The sequence below is a fragment of the Cryptomeria japonica genome, chromosome 1, assembly GCF_030272615.1.
Source record: "Cryptomeria japonica chromosome 1, Sugi_1.0, whole genome shotgun sequence".
In the NCBI taxonomy this organism is placed as follows: Eukaryota; Viridiplantae; Streptophyta; class Pinopsida; order Cupressales; family Cupressaceae; genus Cryptomeria; species Cryptomeria japonica.
In genome coordinates, this window is record NC_081405.1 from 128,375,503 (window position 1) to 128,401,590 (window position 26,088).

Here is a 26,088-nt window from a genome sequence, read left to right on the forward strand (position 1 = left end):
TAGTGTGAAGTTGTGATTCATGAATGGTTTAGAAGAAAATTGAGCTATGCAACTGTTCTTCTCCCTTCACAATAAAATTATCATGTTGTTTCATAAATATTTCCTCATCAAGATCCCCATGTAAGAAAGTTGTTTTAACATCCATTTTATCTACTTCTAAATCAAAAGCAATAGAAATGATAAAAGGAATCTAATGAAAGTTAGTTTAGCCACAAGGGAAAAAATCTCACCAAAATCCACTCTCTCAACCTATTGAGTAACCTTTTGCAACTAACCTAGCCTTGTACCATTTCAAATTATCATCTACTCTAAATTTCTTCTTAAATACTCATTTGTATCCAATTGATTTCTTCCCCTTAGGCAGCTCAAGTAGATACCATGTGTCACATTTTTTAAAAGCCGTTATTGTATATTTCATTGCCTCTAACCAAGACTCATGCTCATCTAAAGATAAGGCCTCTTTCATAGATCTAGGTTCATTTTTAGTACAAGATAAAGAAATAAAAGAATAAAAATTAGATGGATTATATCCATACCTATCAATGGGCTTACATTGTCTTTTGGATCTTCTTTGAGGTGTAACAAGATGCCCTGGTTGTTCATCTTCAAGATTATCTTCTAATCATTCTTCTTCATCTTCATGTTCATTAAGTTGTTCTACATGTGCATCTTCTTGAGATTGTTCTACCTATGTATATTTCTATGGTTCAACCTTAATATCAAAATACACTATTTTGTTAGGCTTCACCTGAGGTTGTTCATTATTTTGAAATTCCTGTAGCTCCCAAAAAATTGCATCCTTATAATATACCATTTACATTGCTATAGGATCCAAAAGCTTATAACCCTTAATGTTTTCACCATAACCCACAAAAACACACTTGTTAGCTTTGAAATCAATCTTAGAATGTTTTTCTTCAGGAACATGAACATATGCCTCACTACCAAAAATTCTATAATGAGAAACTGATGGACATTTTCTCATCCATACCTCATAGGAATTTTTATCAACAAGAGTAGAAGTGGGTTCAATCTATTAACTAGATAATAAGAAGTTTGAACTGTTTCAGTCCAAAAATGTTGTTCAATATTTGCACTACTAAACATACTTCTAGAACAATCCATTAAAGTCCTATTCATCCTCTCTACCATTTCATTTTTTTGTGGGGTTTATGGAGTTATTTTCTGGCTATCAATTCCTACATACTTGCAATAGTCATCAAAAACCTTAGAGAAAAACTCACCACTATTATTTGTTCTTAAAACCTTTACTTTTTTATCTGTCTATTTTTCAACAAGTGTTTTAATAAATTATTTAAATAAAGAAAAACAACAATTTCCTCCTTCAATAAATCCAGAGGACCAAAAATATCACTATGAATTACCTCCAAAACTTCTTTAGCTCTAGTACTTCAAGATTTTAAAGATACTCTATGTTTCTTTTCATACACACAATATTTGTAGAAATCATAATCAGTAGAGTAACTAGGTAAACTATCAACCATATTTCTATTTATGAGGGTTTGAGAACCTTTTCACCGATATGGCCCATCCTATGGTGCCATAGCTTACATGATATAGAGTTAATCAATTGCATTAATAGAGTTACAAAAGGTAGAAGCATCAAGGCTAAATAGGGTGCCACGCCTATAACACTTAGCTAAAATCAAATTCCTTTTCTTAAATTGAAAACACTCTTTTCAAAAGTTAAATGTACTCATGAATCATTCATTTTAAACACAAAAATTAAGATTTCTAGATAAACCAGGAATGAGAAATACATATTTAAGGGTTTTAACCCTTTAATCATTGAAAATAAATTTTACCTCCCCTCAGCCTACAATTTTTTGTGTGCTATTATCCTCAAGGAAAAACACTCATTGTGAGGAATCATATGGTAGGATGCACCTGAATATACTAGCTAAGAGTCATCATAAGTCATATTAACAAAAATAATAAAAGCATCAGTAGCTTCATCATTAGAGGATTTATCAATAGAGGAATCATCATTAATTTTTTATTTATTTTTACATACCTTTTTGAGATGCCCCCACTTACCATAGTTCCAACACCTCAACCTACTCTTAGCAGGTGATTTAGACTATCCCTTGGACTTGGAACTATCCTTAGACTTGTCTTTTTCACCTTTCTTCTTGTCCTTACCTTTCTTTTTAGTTATACCTCATATATCAATGCATCTTTAGACCGCTTTTAAGTATTTCTCCTCATTTCCTTTGAAAGTAAAGTGGTAACAAGGGCATCCAACTTCAAATCATCTAATAAAGAACCACTGATTGCAAGAATAAGACTATCCCAAGATTCAAGGAGTGAACATAATGGCAAAATACATCTATCCTCATCCTCTATCTTTACATTAATTGACTGCAATTGACTCATGATTATATTAAATGAATTCAAGGGTTTCGTAATAGAGTCTCCATCATTCATTTTAAGAGAATATAAATTTCTTTTAAGAAATAACTTGTTAATTAGATTATTAATTTAGTAAATATCTCCTTTTTTATTCCATAATTTGTGCAATAGTCTCAATTGAAACATTCAATACAAAAAAATTAGATAAACACAAATGAATAGTGCCATGAGCCTTTTTATCTAATTTCTTCTAATATTCATTTAAATATTATCTTGTTTGTCCTCTTTATTAAGAACCATCCATTGATCTCTTTATTCCAAGAAATTCTCCATCTTTAGCTTCCAAAGCTCGTATCCAAAACTGTTGAACTTCCATGTCCAATCATGATGAGCTAGCCATGATCTCTTATTGCACTGAATCTGAAACTACAAGAAAAATAAACACACTCCCAATATAGCAAAAAACCCAATGAAATAATCCAAGAAAGGCATCCCCTTCTCAAATAGCGTCGACTTGGCTCTGATACCAAATTTCAAAAAATAGAATAAAACATATAGTGAAATTATGCTGATAATTTTATGTAACCATAAAAAAAATAATAATAAATTATAGATGGTAATTGATAACAAAATAAATGCAAACGATAACTCAAGAATTACCTAGAGAAACCCTTTCGGGAAAAAAGAATCCACCACAAAGAGAGCCCAAACTTGTATTAATCCTTGAAATGAGTTACATCAATACAAATATTTCTTTAAACTCACGCACTAAATAAATAGGCATGAGAGAAACCACAAATCACAAATGGTCTTGAAAACCACTTAGACACAAATCATGAAAAAATAGAAAGCTTCCTCTTTCAACTTGTGGTTTTATCTATCTTTTGAAAGATATTCCTTATCTTAGGAAGATTTCATTTATGTTTCCCCTTTTTCATGGTTTTACTATTTTGACAATTAAAAAACATCTTTCAAGTTATCACAATTACATTTAGCAACTTTCATGACAACTAAAAAATAATTTCAATTTTCAAATTAATTATTTAATTCAAATATAGAAACAGTAAGGTTGAAACATTTTTCAATAGTTTGGAGCTAGAACTAGTGCATGGAAGATTGAGGAGAGAGTACTTAGCATACTTTTGAATAATTAGTATGTTTTGTGTGACTTGATAATCTCATGCATAAGAAAATATTGAATCAGTTATAAAAAAGTTACAAAGGCATATAGATTACATGTGGGATTTAAGATATATTTACATGAATTTTAAGATTATTGGCTAAAAATTTTAATCATTTGAGGGTGAAGGAGCATACTTGCTTCCATTTAATTTCCTAGATCTCAATGATCCTTGTTCAAGAAGAATTGGAAATTTTATGTTAATAATCATATTTGGGAAAGATTGTAATGTGAATCTATTTGAAAATTATCTACAACACAAATTGTGTAATTTATAGAGCAATTTATGATTGGTTTAATCATTTTTGGTTGTAGGAGTTTGATTATTTAATATCCTTGATCATAGTGGAAATGATAAGAGTGAAACAAGTTTGATGCAAGAAAGATTTTGCAATAAATTTTTTTGTAAGAAGTTTTTTTTCTCATTTTCTCATCAATACATATGTCGCAAACATTGTTTGTGCTTTTGAGGCCATAAGAATAAGTTTTTAAAATTTTTTATGTAAATTTAGTTTATGTTAAAATCACATTTGGGAAAGGTGCTAATGGGAATCTATTTGAAAATTATCTCCATCACAAATTTCAAGATTATGGAGCACAATGTGATTGTTTTAGTGATTATTGGTGATAGGAGTTTGATTGTTCAATAGTCTTGATTATATTGGAAATGATAAGAGTGAAACAAGTTTGATGCAAGAAAGATTTTGTAAAAGCTTTTGGTAGGAAGTTTTTTTTTTCATTTTCTCATGGATAGACACGTGGCAAGCATTGTTTGTAGTTTTGGGGCCATCTTTGATATACATGATGAGGCATTTGAATAATTACATATTTCATCAAATGGATGGAGTGTAACAAGATCAAATTGGAGGCTAGTGACACAACAAGATGGAGAAATTTCCATTATATCATTCTATTCTTATGTTAATAGATTTGAAGAATGGATATATTGTGAAGTTTGATCTTTGAAGACTGGTAAGGGTTTGATTTTAAATAATCAACAATTTTGTGATGCAAGACTTATTGGCAGTCCCTTCGATAGGTATAGTTTTAGGTTTTGAAGGTACTTTTGTAGGAACGGTGTAATAAGGATGGAAGGTAAAACTAACTCTCTCATTAGGGTGGTTTTGTCAAATAATTTATGGCTGGTAAAAATAACTATCCTAACTATCATTGTATATGTACTTCTACACATTGAATAAAAATAATGAGGTAATCACCTTTCTAGTTTACAAGGACATAAAGTATTCAAAAAAGGTAGATTATGTGAAAAAAAAAAAAATTTAAAAATGATTAAATATTCTAAGATATGCAATTTTTATTTCTATATGTTGTTAGTTGGATAGGCGACCTAGTAATTGGTTTCTCCTCTAATAAACCATCTTCATGTTGTTGCCATTAATGGGAATACAAGTTCTTATAATTTTGGATGTATATTTAATTATATGGTTATGGCTAAGATGAATGGTTGCTACAAACAAAGATGTGATTGATCATGGTTTGTATTATTCCTAAACTATTTCACTTACTATAACTTATCATATTTTTATATGGACATGAAGACACAATAATAAGGTTAGTCAAGTATCATTAAAGATGTGTCTTAAGAAGGAACATGGTCTTTCTAACTAGGAAGAATGACCTTGAGATACCTTTACGGATAAGGATGGAGATAGTAAAGGTTATCTTGAAGAGTAGAATCTTAGTATGATATATATTTGTATACCATACGATTAAATAAATGTATTAAATAATATGAATTTTGTTGAGCAAATAAAATCTATATTACATTCTAAGACATTTCTGGAAACTTGGTTATAATAGAGATGGATTTGATTCTATTTTTCTCTACGTCTAAAGCAATATTTTTTAATGAAATATCACCACAATACTTGTATCAACAACTCATGAGAGTAGTTGCATGGTTTTATTTTGTTCTAAGTAAATTATATAAATGTATGAGATAACATTTAATGAGAGTGAACATACTATATATCTCAATGTTGTAGACAATGCTAAGAAAATCAATATTGAAGTCATGAATGAAGAGGTTAATAGTAGAAATTTACAACTATCCATTTTTTGTTTGATAACTCATTATTTTTTGTATGATAGAATAAAAATTATGAATTTTTTATTTATACGCATCAAGATGGAATGAATTTATAGTAATTTTGAAATTTTATCAGAAGGATTTAAAACATAGTCTATCATTGTAATTTCTAATGTTAGTTCAAAATGATTATTCCCTAAATAGTTTATTCTTGAATTTTTCTAGTTACTAAAAATGTTAGTAATTAGTTGATACTTATTATTTTGAGGTATCTAGTCATGTAGATTTTGATGTTTAAATATCTTAAGAATGTTATATGTAATCTAGAATTCTTAGATTTAAACATATAGACATCTATCCAATTTTAAAGTATATAATTCACTTGAATTATATATTGGGTTTGATAATTATTTTTTCTCTTAGGTCACTATGTATTCTACTTGAGTTGATGCTTCAATTTCATGGTCGATTATATTTAAATTTAGAATTTCTCCAACTCTACCCACATGTTATATAAAGAATATGTCTAGTTTTTCCACATGAATTTGCTTGTAAATCATACTTATCGCACTCTTTTTTTCATACTAGAATTAATTTCCCACATTAAATTACAAATAAAAATGACAAATCAAGGTGAGAGAAGAATTATCTATTATTAGTGTAGACACCTAAAATTGTCATGTCTAATTAAATAAATATTTTATTTATTTAATTATCTAAGCCTAATTCTTCTATTAATTGAATAAATCTTTATTTATTTAATTAATTCACTTATCCTCTTCTAGCCTTATTTCTTATTTAAATAAATACATTTATTTATTTAAATTGTCCTTTTCCTAAATTAAATAAATATCTTATTTATTTAATTATCCCACTTCTTCTATTAATTAAATAAATCTTTATTTATTTAATTAATTCATTAACCTTTTCTACCTATGACACATGTCATTCATCTCTTAATTCATACACTACCCACCCTCTCATTATTTTAATATTTTCTCTACCTACCCTTTAATCATAGCCGACCATTTATCTTTTACACCTCTCAATCTTATCCCTCCATTTCTTATAGTGTCTTCTATATAAGGAGATGCTTCCTTTGTTATTAACCCCAACTGACTAACTCAATTGCGCACTCGACTACACTACGCCTTTTACATTAGATCCTACTTGCAACCACATTTTTGTTCTTTGTTGAGCTCTTGTGCACATAAAATCTGAGAGCAACTATATCAAGCAAGATCAATGGAGATAGGAAGAATGGAGATCCAAACCCTATTGGACATGTGATGGTATAATCTTTGTGATTTCATTTGATTTGCATTGTCTTAGGTAATCTTCATATGTTATGGTGGATCTTTGTTGTTGTTAGGCTAGGGTTTTGTGGTTGAATTCATTTAGTCTTTCAATATTGTTGTTATCCATTTTCACTGTATACATTTTCGCACGCCTGGTGGGACTCTTGTCCATTTTCCATTTAACATCTTTTGTTGCAGATTTTGTGTTTTCAAGTTGCAGATCTGACATTTCCAACAACATTTTGATATTTTCTGCTACGTCGGCAACATCTAGAATCGTGTCTGCATCCTCGATAGTATTTTATTTTTCTGCAGATTCTAAAATTCGCGTCTGTGTGCCTTACTCGTGTCTGTGAAGTTTTCAGGTGTGTCTACGTCCAGGAGCCACGTCTGTGTTCTAGAACCACGTCTGTGTCGGCTTTAGGCGTGTTTGCAAAATTTTATAGCATTTGTGTTTCTGATAACCGCATTTGTGTGAATTTGTTACATTTTAGGTTTTGTTTGATTCGGTTTTGTGTCATTCAGATTTCAAATTTGGTTTATTTTGAGCTGACATCTTTAGATCTAGCTAACAAAATTGGTCCAGCTTGTCTTGAAAGCAAAATTGTTTTGTTGAAGGCCCCTATTTTCACAAAGTCTTTGGATCTAAAATTTACCTAACTTGTGTGCTTGCAGGAAGGGGTGATTATTTCAAACAATCCAAACTACTAATAGATCTTTGTTGCAGGACCTTGGCAAGGGTTTTTGATTTTTTTCATTGTGTGCCTTGTTTTCATAGATTAGCAAACACTTCAATTGGTGCACTAAAATTGAACCATTGTCTTTTGTGTCTTGAGCAATAGGCTCTTTTTGTTTAATCTTTGGAGGGCCTGTCTCCCCATGTGGTCATTAGGACTACTAGTGAGGAGAGAACAACCCAAGTGGTAGAAAAAGAAAAGCAATCTTCTTCCAAACCACTATAAATAATTGTATCTATGGTGAAAACTATGGATAACATGTGCTAATTAGTTCATACCGACACTATGTCTCCCCATAAACCCGTTTGATCAAATTTATTTGATCATTTGTAGGGTGTAACCCCTACCAGTTGGGAGCCTTCTGTATTTACAGAGCTGAAAGTGTTGCATGTATGGCCACACGAGAGGATGCCCTTACTAGCACCTTTTTGTTTTAGAAGCCAAAATCCTTCTAGTTGTTGGGGCAGGAGGTCAGACCTCTAGTAGACGCCCACACACATACAGTTCTTAGTAGAGATACAAATTTCGCCATGAGGAGTTTTCATGGGGACTGATGCTTGGTTGCCCCAAGAAGTGAGTGCCGAGGGTGGAGCCAGTGGGGTCAAGCATCTAAGTATCTGCTCTGAATAGCATAGCCTCAGGGGAAACTCCATGTGGGATCAACAACTATTGTTTTGGCCAACCATAAGAATTGTGCTTGTCTTATTTTGAACAATAAAACATTCAAGACCAAACACCAAAACATTGTATCTTTTGTGTCTTCAAGTGTCTGAAAAACAAGTTTACATCAAACAACACACTTTTCTTTGAGTCATTTTGAGTCTAAACACTTGCAAACATTGAGTCCTCATCAACACTATGTTCTCTTGTCATGAAAAATAGTCAAACATTCAGATTTGGTCACAACAAAACAACTTCACAAATTGAAAAAATTGCACAAAGTTTGTAGAAATGCATTTGTGTCTGACAGACCCACATCTTTGTCATCTAAATGCATCTGTGTCTGACAGACCCACGTTTGTGTCATCTAAACGTGTTTGTGTCTGACAGACCCGCGTCTGTGTCTTTTGAGCAACATTGCAACATCTCAGAAACGCGTCTGTGTCTAACAGAATAGAATCTGTGTCTTTTAAGCACATCTGTGAAGTATACAGGCATGTCTGTGTTCAGGATTGAAAACTTTCATAATTCAGCAAACAAGAACAGTCAGTTTCAGACTTATTGAGCTTCCTAGGTTATCTCTTTGGGGTTTTCATCTAGCATTCAACCTATCTTTGGGTCTCACAAAGGCCATCATTGCTCTACACCTTACATTACATTCACATTTGTCTAAACTTGAGTCGAAAAGGTCACTTTCTTGTCCTCATCTTATTTTGTGAACACACTACACACGACAACATTTTGCTAAGTGGTCCCTCATCAAGGTCTATCACCTTTGGGTCTCATTTGGTCTTACTTAGAGGCAAGGTCAACTTACCTCATCAAGAGAAACTATCATCTCTTTGGAAGCCACACCTACTCTACTACATACATACTTGGTCTTACACTTTGGACATTGCAAGTACAATTCAGATTCATTTACATTCTATCCAACTTTTGGTCTTCCATACTCTTTCCATATTCATCTAGTCTCACACATCTTGGTCAATACCTAGTTCATGGTTGAAACCCATTCCCAAAAATCTAGGAGAGAAACTAAAGAGGCTCAAGAGTCCGCAAACATGAGTTCCTTTGAATATGACAATGATATATTTTTCAATTCTGATCATAACACATTACCTGACATGGATGCCGATAGAAACATTCCAAATGTTGAGAACATGGACACTACAAATAGCAATGATACACACAATGACAATATGGACAACTTTTCCATACATTCAGCAGACGTGGAAGACACCATTATGAATCCCCATTTCAATCGATTGGTTGAGGAAATAATGAGGAGAGATAGACAATACTTTCTATAAGTGATGGCACAAAGTGGAGCCAAGATACCTCATGATTTTGACATGTCTCAAATAATGGAAAATCGACCTTTGCAACAACCTCACCTTAACATGGATCAAAGGAGGCCTAATAGTGGAGGCAATAGAGGACCACATATGGTGCCTAAATCACCATCATCTTTGTTTCAAAAACCAGAGGTCCCATACACACATGGTCAAGCATATGATACTCACCTTTGTAGACCATTATGGGAGTCTTATGCAGAAAAATATGCTCAATCACATACCAATGCTAAGGATCAACCACCAAAGCAATTGGATATTCAAAGGCATGCTCAAAATTTGGACACAAGGAAACCCCGTGTCAAATTTGGGGGCAAGACACTAGAACAAACTCATGACATTCCTATAGAATATGGTATACATGGACAAAACAGATATGTTGTTCCTCAACATGACTCTATACCAAGTGGTCCATATATGCAGCATCACTATAGACCTCCTCCATATGAACATGTGTATGATCAATATCATCCATATATGCAACATGCTCCTCCTCCACCCAGTGGTTCAAGCATGGGGTATGGTCCAAGAAGTTGGTCTCCACCTAAGAATAATTTGGAACAGAAAATCAAGGACTTACAAAAGAAAATGGAGGACATAAATACACCGAAGCCAACTTACACAATGAGAGACATATGTCTTTATCCATTTGACAAGATCATTCCAATGCCTCCTTTTCCTACACACTTTGTCACACCTAAGTTTGATAAGTATAGAGGCAAAGGGGATCCTAAGGCACACATAAGACAATTTTTCATAGCTTGCATTGAGGTAGCAGTAGAAGAGACATATTTGATGAGATTATTCCCACAGAGCTTAGGCGATCAAGCTATGGAATGGCTCTCCCAACTTCCACTTGGAATTAAGTCTTGGGGTGATCTAGTAGAGGCATTTATCCAACATTTCTCCTACAACATAGAGACAAACATATCACTCACTACTTTGTGCAACACCAAGCAAAAAGATGGAGAGTCTTTTTCATCATTTTTACAAAGATGGAGGAATCTAGCCAACAGATGCTATTGTGAAATTCCACAAAAACAAATGGTAGAGATGTTCGCCCAGAATGTCAACAAAGACATTGGTTATGACCTAAGAAAAGCTTGTTTGTCCACCTTCAAGGACATCATTGAAAAAGGCTTAGCAATAGAGAAGGTCCTAATTGAACAAGGAGTCATTAAGATATGCAACGAAAACAAAGATGACTTTAAAGGAAAAGATAAGCCAAGATTTTGGAATAAAAACAAGAACACAGTCAATGATGGTGTTGTTGATGCCAATACAGTGCGACCCAAAATCATTTTTTCTGGATCAATCTCTACAAACAATCAAGTGAATACTCAAACAACTTCCAAATCATGAAGGAAGTACACTCCAATGAGAGAACCACTTGAGTCAGTTTTCAAAAAGCTAGTGGCAAACAAAGTAATCACAGTACCAAATTTTCCTCCATATGAGCCAAAGGTTAAACCAAATTGGTGGAATGATGATGAATATTGTGAATTTCATAAGAGAAAAGGTCATAAAATAGGAAATTTCCATTGACTGAAGATCATCATACAAAATCTCATTGATAGAGGTGACATTGAGATTGAAGGACACTCATCCAACCAAGAACATGAGATGTTTAAGGAACCATTCCCAAAGCATGACAAGGGAAAGTCTAAAGCCACAGATGACCAAACCAACTATACCAGAGCATCTTATAACTATGATTCAACTATCAATCACATCTCAATGGATAATTATGTCTCTACCATTATTATCAAGGACAAAACGCCCAAGAATTCTACCCAAAGACCCAAGATTGTCCTAAAAGGCATTGGTTTTTCTTCCGAGCCTACCTCTGAATGTAATGTTACAACTCGTCGAGTTAAATTCACTTTGCAAGTTTCTCTAGCCAAAAACATAGCTTCCTCATCAACCAAGCCTAAGTATGACCTTGTAGAACAGTTAGGGAAGACACCCATGCTCATCTCCATCCTTGAGTTCTTATGCATATCCCCGCATATAAAGCTATTCTTGACAAAATCTTGAGAGACAGTGTTGTTCCTACTAATTTGAACGTGGACCAGTTCCAAGCCATGGTGGGATACCTTTCCATTCCACACTCCCTTACATTCACAGAAGCTGATGATGCCTCCATAAGTCAACCACATAACGCACCTTTACACATTGAAGCCTTCATACACAAACATCAAATAAAACAAGTCCTGATAGATGGAGGAGCAGGTCTAAACATTTGTACATTGAGCACTATTAAACAATTGGGATATTATGATAAAGCTATGAATTCTACAAACAAAATTACCATCAAGGCATATGATGACGAAGAGTGTTCATCTAAAGGCACAGTCACCTTACCTCTCAGAGTTGGCCCAGTTACAAAGGATGTGGTTTGTCAAGTCCTAGACCTAGATCTCACATACAACACATTGCTAGGATGTCCTTGGATTCATGAAATGAGGGCAGTCCCATCTACATATCACCAATGCATTAAGTTTCCTCACAATGGAGTTGAAATAACAGTTAATGGAGATCCTAATCCATTCATATACTACAATAACTTGAGACCAAAAACTGAGATGATCATTCTCAGTAATCACGAAGTTGTTCCTTCTTCTGCATACATTGATCCTGAGTCATTAAAACCTTCGACGTCAAAACAAGGTGAGCTTAAAGGCAAATTTCAGGACAAGGGCATGGGTGAATACACTTTGAATCAAACCATGTACTTACAAAAAGTCGTGAGTTCACCAAAAGAATATGGAAGAGCACATCCTAATAAGCAAGTATCTATCATTATACTCAAATGGGACCCTACTATCTTTCAAAGATGGGATGAACTAGAAGAGGAAGACTTACACAAAATGCTTTACAAAGACCCTGAAAATGATACACAAGATCACATCAGCATACCATGTGAAAAGTATGGCAAAGGGTTCAAGATCCTACAAAAATTTGGATATGATGGCAAAAGCCCTCTTGGCTTAAGAAAGGAAGGCATCATTGAACCTTTACAACCTGAATTGACATTCAAAAAGGAATGCTCGAAGGGACTTCATTTTGTGACTTCCAAGGTCCACACTCAAAGGACAGAAGAAGCATTACAAATCAAAGCTACCAAAATTCAACAAGAGAATCACTATTCAACAGACTCCAATGAATGGGAATGGGGTTCAAACAAATCCGCTGATGATTATGAGCTCACCGAGACATTGAGAGAGCCAGATGAACCCATAGCAGAAGAGGAATTTATAAAAAATTCAAATTTGGTCAAGAAACAACCCTAGAGGATCCCATACAGTCCTTGCCTCTAGGTACTAGGTTGAAATCATATAGAATGAGAACACCTATCCCAAAATGCACTACTAGTGATGATAATTTGGATTCGTTCATGATCGAGACTGATGAGGAGAGTGCCAATGATGACCTTGATAACTACTTTGACATACTTTAATAAATATGCTAATCTTCACTCTTAGCGCTGCTAACTTCGAAGACATCAAAGGCCTTCCCCTTGTTCACCACCAACTTATTGACTGGGACCATGAACGACCTACATAGTTTGACACATTCCAAAATGATGAAGCTTTTATTGACTATCTTGGCATACAAGATGATCTTCCCCCTCGGGACCATAAAGCAGGATACACTATAGAACTCAATAGCATGGCATATTTTGGTGAGGGTGTTGGGTCTTCTAGTCACAAAAATATAAAAATAAAAGAAAACCAAGAGTCTTATGGCAAAAACCACATTGTGGCACTGTCTGACCCCAAAAAAGTAAAAAGAAAGGACGTATCTGAGGGCAAAAACCTCTCTGAGGCACCCGAAGATGGAAGGCTCGACATTCTCCCAGCATCATATGAGGAAAAGTCATCCATGTTGGTAGAGACAGAAGAAGTTCCACACAACATATTCCTAGCTTAATCTTTGACAAAGTTAGAAAGGTCAAAATTCATAAGTTTCTTCATAGAATGACAAATCAACTTTGCATGGTCATACGCTGATATTCTTGGATTGGATCTGGATTTAGTAATGCATCATTTGACAATTAAACTAGGGGCAAAACCAGTGAAATACAAATTAAGAAAGATGCATACACAAGTGGCATTATTAGTCAAAGCAGAGCTTGAGAAATTATTGGATGTCGGATTCATACGGCTAATTGATTATCTCGAATGGATCTCCAACTTAGTGCCTATCAGTAAACCAGATCATAGTATCAGAATATGTACAGATTTCAGAGACATCAACAAAGCTTGTCCTAAGGATGATTTTCCATTACCAAATATTGACTTGATTGTCGATCTCACATCAGGTCATGCGATGTTATCTTTGATGGATGGATTCTTTGGTTATAATCAAATAAAAATCACATCCGAGGACCAGCACAAAACAACATTCACTTGTCCTTGGGGAACTTTTTGTTGGAATGTATTACCCTTTGGGATAAAAAATGCAGGCGCTACATATCAAAGAGCCATGACTACTATCTTTCATGATCTCATGCACATGACTATGGAAGATTATGTTGATGACCTCTTGGGTAAATCAATAGATAGAGATACACATTTGGACATACTTTCAGTCATCTTTAATCAGTTGGAAAAGTATAAAGTAAGATTAAACCCCAAGAAATGTGTCTTTGGAGTAACCTCCAGGAAGCTCTTGGGATTCATTGTATCAAAAAGGGGAATCAAAGCCAATCCAACAAAAGTCAAGGCCATCCTAGAGATGCAACCACCAAGAAATATTAGTCAACTTCAATCTTTGCAAGGGAGACTCCAGTCCATACGAAGATTCATAGCACAACTTACAGATAAGTGTAATCCTTTTTAACACTTGCTACATAAAAACATCAAATTCAAATGGGATGATAATTGTCAACAAGCTTTCCAGGCACTTAAAGATTATCTTCTGAATCCACTAGTTTTGATGCCACCAGTTCCGGACCAACCTCTATTACTATACATATCAGCTACTTCAACAACACTGGGGGCATTCTTAGCACAACAAGTTGTTGAGGGCAATGAAAAGGCAGTATACTATATCAGTCGCACTTTGGTGGGATATGAGCTAAACTACACACCAATTGAGCATGCATGTCTCGTTGTGGTCTTTGCTTCACAGAAATTATGACATTACATGCTAACTCATAAGACTAAGTTTGTTGCAAGGATCAATCCATTGAAATACCTTCTCAATAAAGCAACACTTACTGGGCGACTAGCCAAATGGGTGATGCTCCTGAGTGAATTCGACATTGAGTATGTGGACAAAAAAGAAATAAAAGGACAAGCTATCACAGATCAGTTAGCAGATGCTCCCATGTTAGATGATGTTCCTCTAATTTCAAAATTTTTAGATGAATCCATTTTAACAGTGTCACATGCAAAGCCTTGGCAACTATACTTTGATGGCTCATACACATAGCATGGGGTAGGAGCTAGCATCCTCTTCATAAATCCTCAAGGGGATTCTATACCAAAACCATATCGATTATCATTTCCCTGCACTAATAACATAGCAGAATGTGAGGCATTAACAACTGGATTACGGATTGCAGTTCAGTGAAAGATCTAGGAACTTTGTGTTTTTGGGGACTCTCAACTTGCAATTCGTTAGGCAACTAATGACTACCAAAAAAAGGATGATAAATTAATGCCTTACAAAAGAATGGTGGATGACCTAAAACAACATTTCATGAAGATAGACTTTGAGCAGATACCTAGAGAACAGAATTGAGCTGCGGATGCCATGGCTAAAATTGCTTCACTAATTGATCTACCACTGAATGAGACCCACTATGAGTTCTTGGTGGATAAACTTTTGGTTCCCTCATATGAAATCACTCCTACTGAGATGATATGTGTTGTTGGTCCTGAGTCCCAGTTATACAGTTCCATTTTTGCATACCTTCATGACAATATCCTACCTCCTGACCTATCCAATAACCAACATCGCACTTTCATTCGCCAATCTTCTTGATATATCATTTTAGCTAATATCCTATATCGTTGAGGTCTAGATGGCACTCTTCTTAGATGTTTAGAAAGCGATGAAGCTCAAATTGTATTACATGAAGTACATGAAGGGATATGTGATCCACATTCTAGTGGTCCTACCTTAGCCAAGAAACTCATCAGGACTGGATATTACTAGCTCAATATGGAAAAATATTCATATTAGTTTGTCAAGAAATGTAAGCAGTGTCAACTTCATGGAAACCTCATCCATGCACCAGTGCAAGAACTTCAACCAATTGCAACTCCTTCACCCTTTTGTCAGTGGGGACTCGATCTCATAGGCAAGGTTCACCCTCCATCTTCCAACAGTCATAAATTCATCATCACTGCCACAGAGTATTTCACAAAATGGATCAAAGCCGTGCCTCTCACACAAGTCACTGGAAAACAAATTGCTACATTCATTCTCAACTATATCATTTGTCGATATGGTATTCCTGTTTCCATCATCACTGATAACGGGTGTCCCTTCAAAAATCAGGATGTTCGTGAACTCTGTGACCGCTTCCATATTACCCATCATTTTTCTACACCTTATTATCCCCAAGGTAATGGTCAAGCTGAGGCATCAAATAAAACAATCCTTAAAATCTTGAAAAAGGCAGTCGACAACGCTGGCCGTAATTGGCATATCCAACTTAATCCCGCACTTTGGGCTTACCGCACAAGCATCCGTACACCTACAGGAGCTACACCCTATTCATTTGTCTATGGAATTGAAGCTATCTCACCTAGTGAGATTGAGTTACCCTCTTTACGAGTCTCTTTGCAAAACATTATCAGTGATGAAGACTACAGGGTCTCTCGCTTACAAGAACTTGAACTATTGGATGAACGAAGACAAACTGCTTTTAATCATCTCAAGGCTTATCAACAACGAATGAGTCGCAGCTACAATCATAAATTCAAGCCTTGCACATTTGAGGTAGGTGACTTGGTTCTCAGAGAAAATCCTAAAAATCAACAAGACAGACAGAAGAAGGACAAGTTCAAACCAAACTGGCTTGGTCCCTACATTATCACAGTAGCCTATGGATCTAGTGCATATCAACTCTCAAACACAGAGGGCGAACCTTTGGAGGATCCTATCAACAACATACTTCTTCGTAGGTTTTACACATAACTCTTAAGAGTGTCCTAATTCAAAAATACAAAAAAAAAAATCAAAAAAAAAATTCAAAAAATTCAAAAATACAAAAAAAATGATAAAAACATAAAAAATTGTTACCTGGTGAAAACCTGGCAAACAGGCACCTTGTGACACAAGAAAAAATAAAAAATTGGAAAACAAAAAAAAAATTCGTCCAATGGTGAAAACCACTTCAGTGGCGCCCTAGGCAAGTACCATGGTGAAAATTGGATCACCGGCGCCATGCGTAGAGACATTGCTCCTCCCTCCTTCAGGACTCCATTTCATCCTTTCACTTTGCACACACTCACAACTTATCCATCCATAATAAACTTACCCATTCCCATCATGGCTTGTTATTGATCTACCCAAGATTGGTAAACCATTCATAATAACCCCCTTTTCCCCCCCTTTCCATCTATAATAAATCAGCTCCTATCTGTGGCTAAGGAAAATCCTATGTCTAGTAATGGGTGTGGAACTGAGAGCATCACATGTTTCGAGGAGTATAGTTTCTTCCACTTTTCTTCAGTCTATTCATGCACAATCCGCAATAAAGTTTCATCTTCTCTGCAATAACCTATCAGTTTCATGGATTCAGTCAGTTTCAGATGAGACATGGCAGCAACAATGGACTTCAATAAATCAAATCTTTCAACAGACTCAGACAACATATGGTTCAATGCTATCTATCCTTTTTGTGAAAGTAAACATTGTGACCACAATCAAATAAGACTTATACAAGTGACAAGAGACACTAAACTTGAGGACTACAATGGATGTTGGTGTCAAGTCTTGGTTTTCTTTGATTTTATTTTCTGGTGACATGTCTTTTAGCTTTTTCAGGATGTCTTTGACTAGAAAGGTGATGATGGGGTATCGCCACCTATTTTCTTTTGCTATCTGCGGATTGTCTCTTAGTAATGCTATGACTTGTCCAAGGATATGAGGACACTGTGAGTCTAGTGTGAACTGGGGCATTCCTTGTTTGCAACTGTCTTATCTCCATGCAAACAGGTACAATGACTTTCTAGGTCGAACATATGCCTCGATTGTCATAACCTACTTGCCATAATAAAGCTCAATGATGATAACGCATAAGAAGCTCTTCACTTTCATATCTTCTGTCTTCCATCCCTCATTCTTGATTGACTTCCATCATCCTTCTTGAGTCCGTGTAGCCTGCTATCACACGATTGAGTATAATGACATACCAAAAACATTTGCATTTCATGTAGTTTGCACCTGCTTTACCACATATAAGCATTTCATATATACATATAGATATTACAATTGCATCACATCCTTCACACAACACATGTTAGCACATTTTACATTCTCATCATATAAATAATCATTTGCATTATCATATTCATCTACATTTCATACATTCACATTTGCATCATGCATAACATATTAAAAACATAAAAGAACAAAAATATTGCATTTCGTCATGTACATATTTGCATCCATATCATAAGCATCATAGAAACATACATCATATAGGTACACATGCATATAGCTGCCGCAAAGATGAATCATCTCATATATATAATCATAAGTGTCATGATAAATTGATGTCAAAATACATATGGCTACAAAATCACCCGAATGTGTCTACATCATCATACAAAATGGTACAAAACTGATACATAAGAACCTACTAATCACTCATGTCAGTACTACTGGTAGTGCTAATCCTGTCCATGTCATGGTATCCCATGCCACATGTCCCACCCTCATCTCCAGTCCTGGATCCTGGAACACTCATCTCAATGCCTCCTTGTCTCCATCTTGATCGTAAGGAATCAACTCCCATTTGATCGGTATTTGCAGTATCCTATACACATCCTCTAAGGTGATTGTCATCTCACCCATAGGCAAATGAAAAGGGCATATCTTTGAGTGCCACCTCTCAACAAGTGCAGTCAGCAAACCCATGTTCGCCCGAAACTCAGGCACATACCGAATATATCTCAGACCCATAACCTCAATGGCAGCCCTGTCCTCGAATGTCAGCTCTAGTCATAACCTCTGAGTCGATGGGAATCTCTCCCGTGACTCTAGCATAGGCAAGTACTCCTGCAATCAAGAAAATCAATCATGTCAATCAAAGTGCCACTCACTGTTCATCACAAAGTGTTGCTCTCTATCCAAGTGACACTCACTGTTCATCACAAAGTGTTGCTTCTATCCTAGTGATACTCGCTGTTCATCACAAAGTGTTGCTTCTATCCTAGTGGTACTCCCTGTTCATCACAAAGTACTACATGTTTTGCACTCCCTATTCATCACAAAGTGCTGCTCATATTTGCAGTCCCTATTCATCACAAAGTGCTACTCCTATTGGTACTCCCTGTTCATCACAAAGTACTATATCTTGGTACTCACTGTTCATCACAAAGTGCCTCGATCTATCCTAGTCTTCCCTAAAGGACCTGCTTGAGTGTATCCTCTCAGCAGCTTATCCAATTGACAGCATATGTTCATCACAGAACTGCCGATTTGACCTTAAAGACATAAACGTGCCTTCATGACATAAACGCGCTTACAGATAGCACAAACGCGCCTGCTCTATATAGATGCGCCTAAAATACACAGACATGCCTATGCTCTGCACAGATGCGCCTGTCCTACACAGACGTGCCCACATTTCATAAACGCACCTGCACAACGCAGGCATGCTTGCATTTGGCGCAGACGCTTTTCTCAGCATAGACGCGCCTGGCACAAATGCAAATGCGCCTAGCCAACATAGACGTGCCTGGCACTAATGTAGATGCGCCTACATGTTTTTGACATTTTTGAAATTATCCTAAAGTGCATTTATTGCACTACCTAGCATGCATTAATGACAACATTTCATGCAACAAAGTACAAGGAGGTTTTGTGGTACTCACCGGATCTCCTGCATCTACTGGCCTCTGATATCGGTGAACGTGATCGAACCTATGTACCAATGCCATTGCTGCTAACTATTGTTGTTCAATTCTCTCTCTGCACTCTGATTTCTTGGATGTGTGGATGACAATGAGGATGTATTCCCATCGTGGTCTATTTTATAGACTACCCTCGCCTTAGCCCTAGCCCTCGCCTAAGTCAGTCTTCATTATCTCATGACTCTGTCACTCTATCCTATTCCGTCAGTCCATTCTAGCTTTCCTTTCTTATCGAGAGATTGTATGTGATCTTTTCAGACATTTTCATCCAATCTCTCGAGGGGGCATATCATTCCCATCTTGGGGCAACTTTGTATCAGTTCATCTTATCTTCTTTGAAACAACGCGACAAGCTACATCATCTCAAAGAGGGGCAAAATGTAGACACCTAAAATTGTCATGTCTAATTAAATAAATATTTGACTTATTTAATTATCTAAGCTTAATTCTTCTATTAATTGAATAAATCTTTATTTATTTAATTAATTCACTTATCCTCTTCTAGCCTTATTTCTTATTTAAATAAATACATTTATTTATTTAAATTATCCTTTTCCTAAATTAAATAAATATGTTATTTATTTAATTATCCCATTTCTTCTATTAATTAAATAAATCTTTATTTATTTAATTAATTCATTAACCTTTTCTACCTATGACACATGTCATTCATCTCTTAATTCATACACTACCTACCCTCTCATTATTTTAATATTTTCTCTACCTACCCTTTAATCATAGCCGACCATTTATCTTTTATACCTCTCAATCTTATCCCTCCATTTCTTATAGTGTCTTCTATATAAGGAGATGCTTCCTTCGTTATTAACCCCAACTGACTAACTCAATTGTGCACTCGACTACACTATGTCTTTTATATGCGATCCTACTTGCAACCACATTTCCGTTCTTTGTTAAGCTCTTGTGCACATAAAATCTGAGAGCAACTATATCAAGAAAGCTCAATGGAGATAGGAAAAATGGAGATCCAAACCCTATTGGACATGTGATGGTATAATCTTTGTGATTTCATTTGATTTGCATTGTTTTAGGTAATCCTCATATGTTATGGTGGATCTTTGTTGTTGTTATCCATTTTCACCGTATACAATTAGCAATCTAATTATAATAAAAGTGTCCCATAAGTAGGTTCTCAAAATACAAATATTGTAACCAAGATCCCATTGAAGATTCTAATTTTAGATAGCATAATAATATATTAGGAAAAACTATATATTCGTTGACTTGTTAAAGTGTTAAATTAAATTAAAATCCACAAATATTCTTACCTTGTTAAAAATTTAGTTATTTCTTCTAGTTGACAAAAGAGAAGAAGATGAACTAATCGAAATAAAAAATGGTTGCCAATTAGCATGTGATGGTAGGGGAGTTGGCTTGGGCTGTGGGTTTGCTCCCCATTGGTTTTGAGTTTGACTCTTTGAACCCAGTATTTATCTGGGTTTAATGTATGGGCCCTTACCCACACCCCAAGGGATTAGTCTCATCTCAACTCACCTTAAAATAACCAAAGAAAAAAGGGAAAATTGTCAATTGTTATATATAAACCTAGATTTGTAATTAAATAAAAAAATTATTATTATTTGAAACTCCCCCAAAGCTAATGTGAAAAAACCCTAAAAAATGGATATCATATTACTTCGAAGTCATTCAATTGAAATATAATCATAGATAACTCTTCTAAAGTAAAAATAAATTTATAAAGAAAATACAAGAAATAGAAAAAAATAAAATAATTCTAAATTATCTAGATTTTTTAACTCATAAATTTTAGGTAGGAAATTAAAAATAATTTTAACAACCACTTCAAGGATCTTTGGAGTCCTATATACATCTCATTCTATTTTTCAATAGAACTCGGCTGGATCCCATCAGATCATGTTCATTGAGTGAGAGATGAAACGCACTTGGTGTAAGGGGCTACTATCTCAAGGAGATCAGTAGGCTTCTGGGGTTGTAAGTCCCTTGTTATTCTTAGCAGGTGGAAGTTGTGGTGATTGACAGATGGTTAATGCCAAGCTATAGTTGTGTGAGAATTGGACAAAAAACTTATATATGGGGGTTGGTTGAAAGAATAGCCGAGTGCCAGGAGTGCACCAAGGTGTTCTGAGGCAAACACCTCCTCCTAGGGGTGAAGAAGAGTAACCCTACCCTCTAGTCTCAGGGAGATAGAGGTCCTACATAGACATTAGGGGTGAAGTAGAGTAACCCCGCCTTATCATTAGATGGTGAGGTTTACTGGGGGATGTATACTCAAGGTCCCTATCTTAGTGAAGCGGAGTAGCTAAGTCAATATTGGGGATAACTCCCTCGGAGTTGTCTATGACCTGAGGACTAGGAAAGTGGAGTACCTAGGCCCTTGCGAGAAGGATGATCGCGCAATGGATTGTCCCGGTTGGGGAAATGAAGTACCCAAGATCTTGTAAGGGGGATGGCCGTGCAATGGGCTATCTATGTCAGAATGTTGGAGCTCGAGAGTTGGGTGAGCTATGTGGGTTGAGTTGTAGAGCCAGAAGTCCATGTGTCTTGTGGAACAAGTGGGGTGATGTGCTGGGCACGCACTTAGGTTACCTAAAGTGGGATTTGCATTGAGGTCTGAGATCTCAAGGCCCTAGAGTGGGGGTCGAATGTGGCAATAGGGACAGGGTTCCAAAAGTGTGCTCATGTCGAGCCGAGCCATGAGGCGAGTCCAAGAGGGTGACAAAGATGGATGAGTTGCATGATCGAAAAGAGGACATGGTCCATAGGCAAGTTGTTCTGGGAGTATAGCCGAGTTGAAGGAGAGTTCAGTGACCAAGGATATTGGATTGGATCATGGAGCAAAGAGCTTGGTGCCCAAGTAGGAGTGCAAGGTGTTTTGCCAGTTTGAGGGACTTAGACTGGGTGTTTGTATGGAGCTGGTTATTGTGCACAGGATGTATAGGGAATGGGGTTCACTAGCAAAGTCATGTAGGCATAGGCCAGGGGCCCAAAGCAGTGTAACTTGGAGTCCCCATTCAGGAAGGGGGTCTGAGTCGTGTACTGGGTAAGCCGTCGCGGGCTCATGAGAGAGTCAGTGGTGCACCAGGTTGAGTTCTGAAGGAGATAGGGTCTTTGTGGATTTGGAGCCTACGTGTTAAGCTATTGCCAGGGGCGAGGTGCAGCGCGATCTGTACCAATGCTTCAAGAGTAGTCGCAAATCTAGGGGTAGGAACTTGTAATCGGGCACTTGGGAAGTACTTAGGGTAGTGACCAATGACAGAGCTGGAATTGTTTGTAGACTGGGCTAGGGGCCATTTCTTCATAACAATAAAGCTATCTTATTGCCCCAGTGTTGTGTTCATTATGTGGAGATGGACGGACATAAAGCTAGCTCAGGGAGTCTAGTTGTCCCATGAGATATGTTTGGTGCTTGAGGGTTCTAAGGAGCTGAGGGAGGCCAACATGGGGCGCCAGTGCTGTGGGAGTACTGGGCATGCTCAGGGAGTGTGCAGAGTTGGAGCCGGAGGACTTAAGGAGTTCCGGATGGGTCAGTTTTAGTAGTCAGGGTCTTATGGGGGACTCCGAAGATGAAGGCATCGAGGAGACCTATAAGCTTGTACCAAGGGTGCAAGGTTGGTGTGACAAGACAGTGCTAGAGTAGAGTCAGGGACTTGAAGGGAGTGCTAGGAGCATCAGGATGAAGGAAACCCATGAGAGGGTTGGCATGCACTTCTATTCTGCATGTGTGTGTGTTAATGTGGTCAGGTGGTGGACACTTGAAAAGGGATGGCATAGTCTGGGAGCAAGAAAAGACTTGTCCGCAGTGGAAGTCGTGAGTAAGGTTTACCAATGCCGCATGAGGTTGGACCTCCTTTGGAAGGAAAAAGCTTGTTTGGGCAGCAGGTCGGTCTAGCCCCATGACACTTGGGACCACCCCATATTATCCACATTCTAAATCACGCTCTCAAAGTTATAAATTACAGCGACACTTGGATAGAAGATCAAACAAGCAAAGTCTTACCTTTGTCACTGTAATGCCCAGTGGATCAAGGAAACCTCCGAAACGTCAATTTTTATATGCTCTTGAAGTCATTGTTTCCCTTACCTCATTACAAGTGTGATCAATGGCTCTGTCTCCTCAAACAAATGCACGAGGAGGGGTTGAAGAAGGAGCACTAGCTTTTGGAATGGAAATAGGATCAGACACCAAAACGGGAGAAACCCAACACATAGCTTCTTCGAAATCCAACAAGCTAAAGTTCTTCCCCTTGATATTCCTCATCTACTTCGAAGTCTCCGGCGGCGCCTTCGGCGAAGAAACAGCCGTAGAAGCAGCGGGACCACTTCTAGCATTGTTGGGCTTCATACTTTTCCCGTTCGTTTGGAGTATACCAGAGGCCCTGTTGACGGCAGAACTGGCGACCACGTACCCGGGCAACGGTGGGTACGTTGTTTGGGCGTGGAATGAGTTCGGACCCTTCTGGGGATTTATCATGGGATGGTGGAAATGGGTAGGCAGAGTAATCAACAATGCCGCCATAGTGGCCTTATGTCTGGACTACCTAAAGATCATCATCCCAGCTTTCAGGCATGGCCCCATGCGAATCGTGGGAATTTCAGTGTGCACGGTGGTGTTGAGCTATTTTAACTTCAGTGGTCTCACCATAGTTGGCTGGACTGCGGTTATTCTGGGGATGATCTCACTTATGCCCTTCTTTCTCATGTTTTTCTTCTCGATTCCAAAGCTGAAGCCCTCAAGGTGGATGGTTGGAGCCAAGGGTGACACAAACTGGTCACTCTACTTCAACACACTCTTCTGGAACCTGAATTTCTGGTACAACGCGAGCACTTTCGCAGGGGAGATGGATCACCCGCAGAGAACTTTCCCACGGGCGCTCTTCTACTACGGGCTCTTGTCCTGCGTGGGTTATATCTTACCCCTGCTGGCAATCACAGGAGCCCTGGAGCTTAAGAGAGAGCTGTGGACTGATGGGTACCTGGCTGAGGCAGCCGGGCACATTGCCGGAGCGTGGTTAAAATACTGGATCGAAGTGGGTTCACTGTTGTCCACAGTGGGGATGTTTGAAGCCCAGTTGAGCAGCGCCTCTTTTCAGCTTTTGGGCATGGCGGAAGTAGGGCTTTTGCCCGCTTTCATGGCCAGGCGCTCCGTTTACAACACACCCTTCTTGGGTATCCTCGTCTCCGCCGGGGGCACATTGCTACTATCATTCGTTAACTTCACTACCATCATGTGGGCCGCCAATTTTCTCTTGTGGGATGCTGCTGGAATTTGCTTCGTTTCTGTGGCTGAGGCACAAGTTTCCCGCTCTGAGCAGGCCATTTAGGGTGCCTGTCAAAATACCCTGCTTGATTGTCATAGTCGCCGCGCCCGTGGCGCTTCTCATCTTTATCATGACTCTGGCTAACTTGGCTGTCTACATAATCAGTATTTCCGTCACAGTTGTTGGTGTTTTGGGGTACTTTTTGTTGAATGCCTGCAAGAACAGAAATTTGATGGTGTTTTCCGTGACAGGACAGAGTGGAGTGGAAAGCTTGGCTGAGGATCGAACCGAGGAGCAGGCAGAACCCAGGCTTAATCTGTAGTTTATCGTGTTTACAGTAGCACCGACAGCTTTCCATAGCTACAATATTTGTTATGATACTGCTATCTCCTATATACGATAGTTGTTTCAACTTCGAGCCATTTCAGCATGTCTTTCGTTTCCAACGTCCATATTGTGTGTGAAGGTAGACATAATATTTATTAGCGCTAGTAGATCTACATCATTATTTGTTGACATTTAGTTTAATGGCAAATGTTACGTTATAAAGTATTGAGTTGAAATCTTCTTCAATGTAAAAGGATTTACATCATTATCACTTAAAAGTTTACTTCAACATGGTTTTAATGTCAGAATAAGCATTTAGATTATGCAAATTAGTTGGTTATGATAAGATTTATGTTCCATATTACAAGTTTCATCTGTTGTTATTCTGCGTATCACTGGTAACTTATGTTAGTGCAATTCAACTTCTTGTTAACTTCTTGTCTTAGCCGTGCATTACGGAGAAGAAGATGTTGCATGCTTGTTTGCATTTAAGCTAATGGAGGAGACGCGTGCAGTTTTAACTCTGCCTCTTCCACCGTAATTTCAGCTCCTACGGGTATATATATTTTGTAATTCATAAAGATTTGTCAATGATTAGTACAGAATTTCATTTTATTCTTCAGCTGCTCTATTTTTCAAAGTTCAAAGATATCATTTATATTGAGTTTTCTTCTTAAATATTCATTTTAGAACTGGTAAGATATCTTGCATACACTTTTGATTTTGTTTCTTCCTAAAGTGAGGACTGGA

At 37.1% G+C, this 26,088-nt stretch overlaps 1 pseudogene; it reads left to right on the forward strand.

Annotated features, from left to right (window-relative positions):
* Window positions 1-23,853: 23,853 nt before the first annotated feature.
* Window positions 23,854-25,579, forward strand: LOC131028299 (probable polyamine transporter At3g13620; annotated as a pseudogene).
* Window positions 25,580-26,088: the final 509 nt, after the last annotated feature.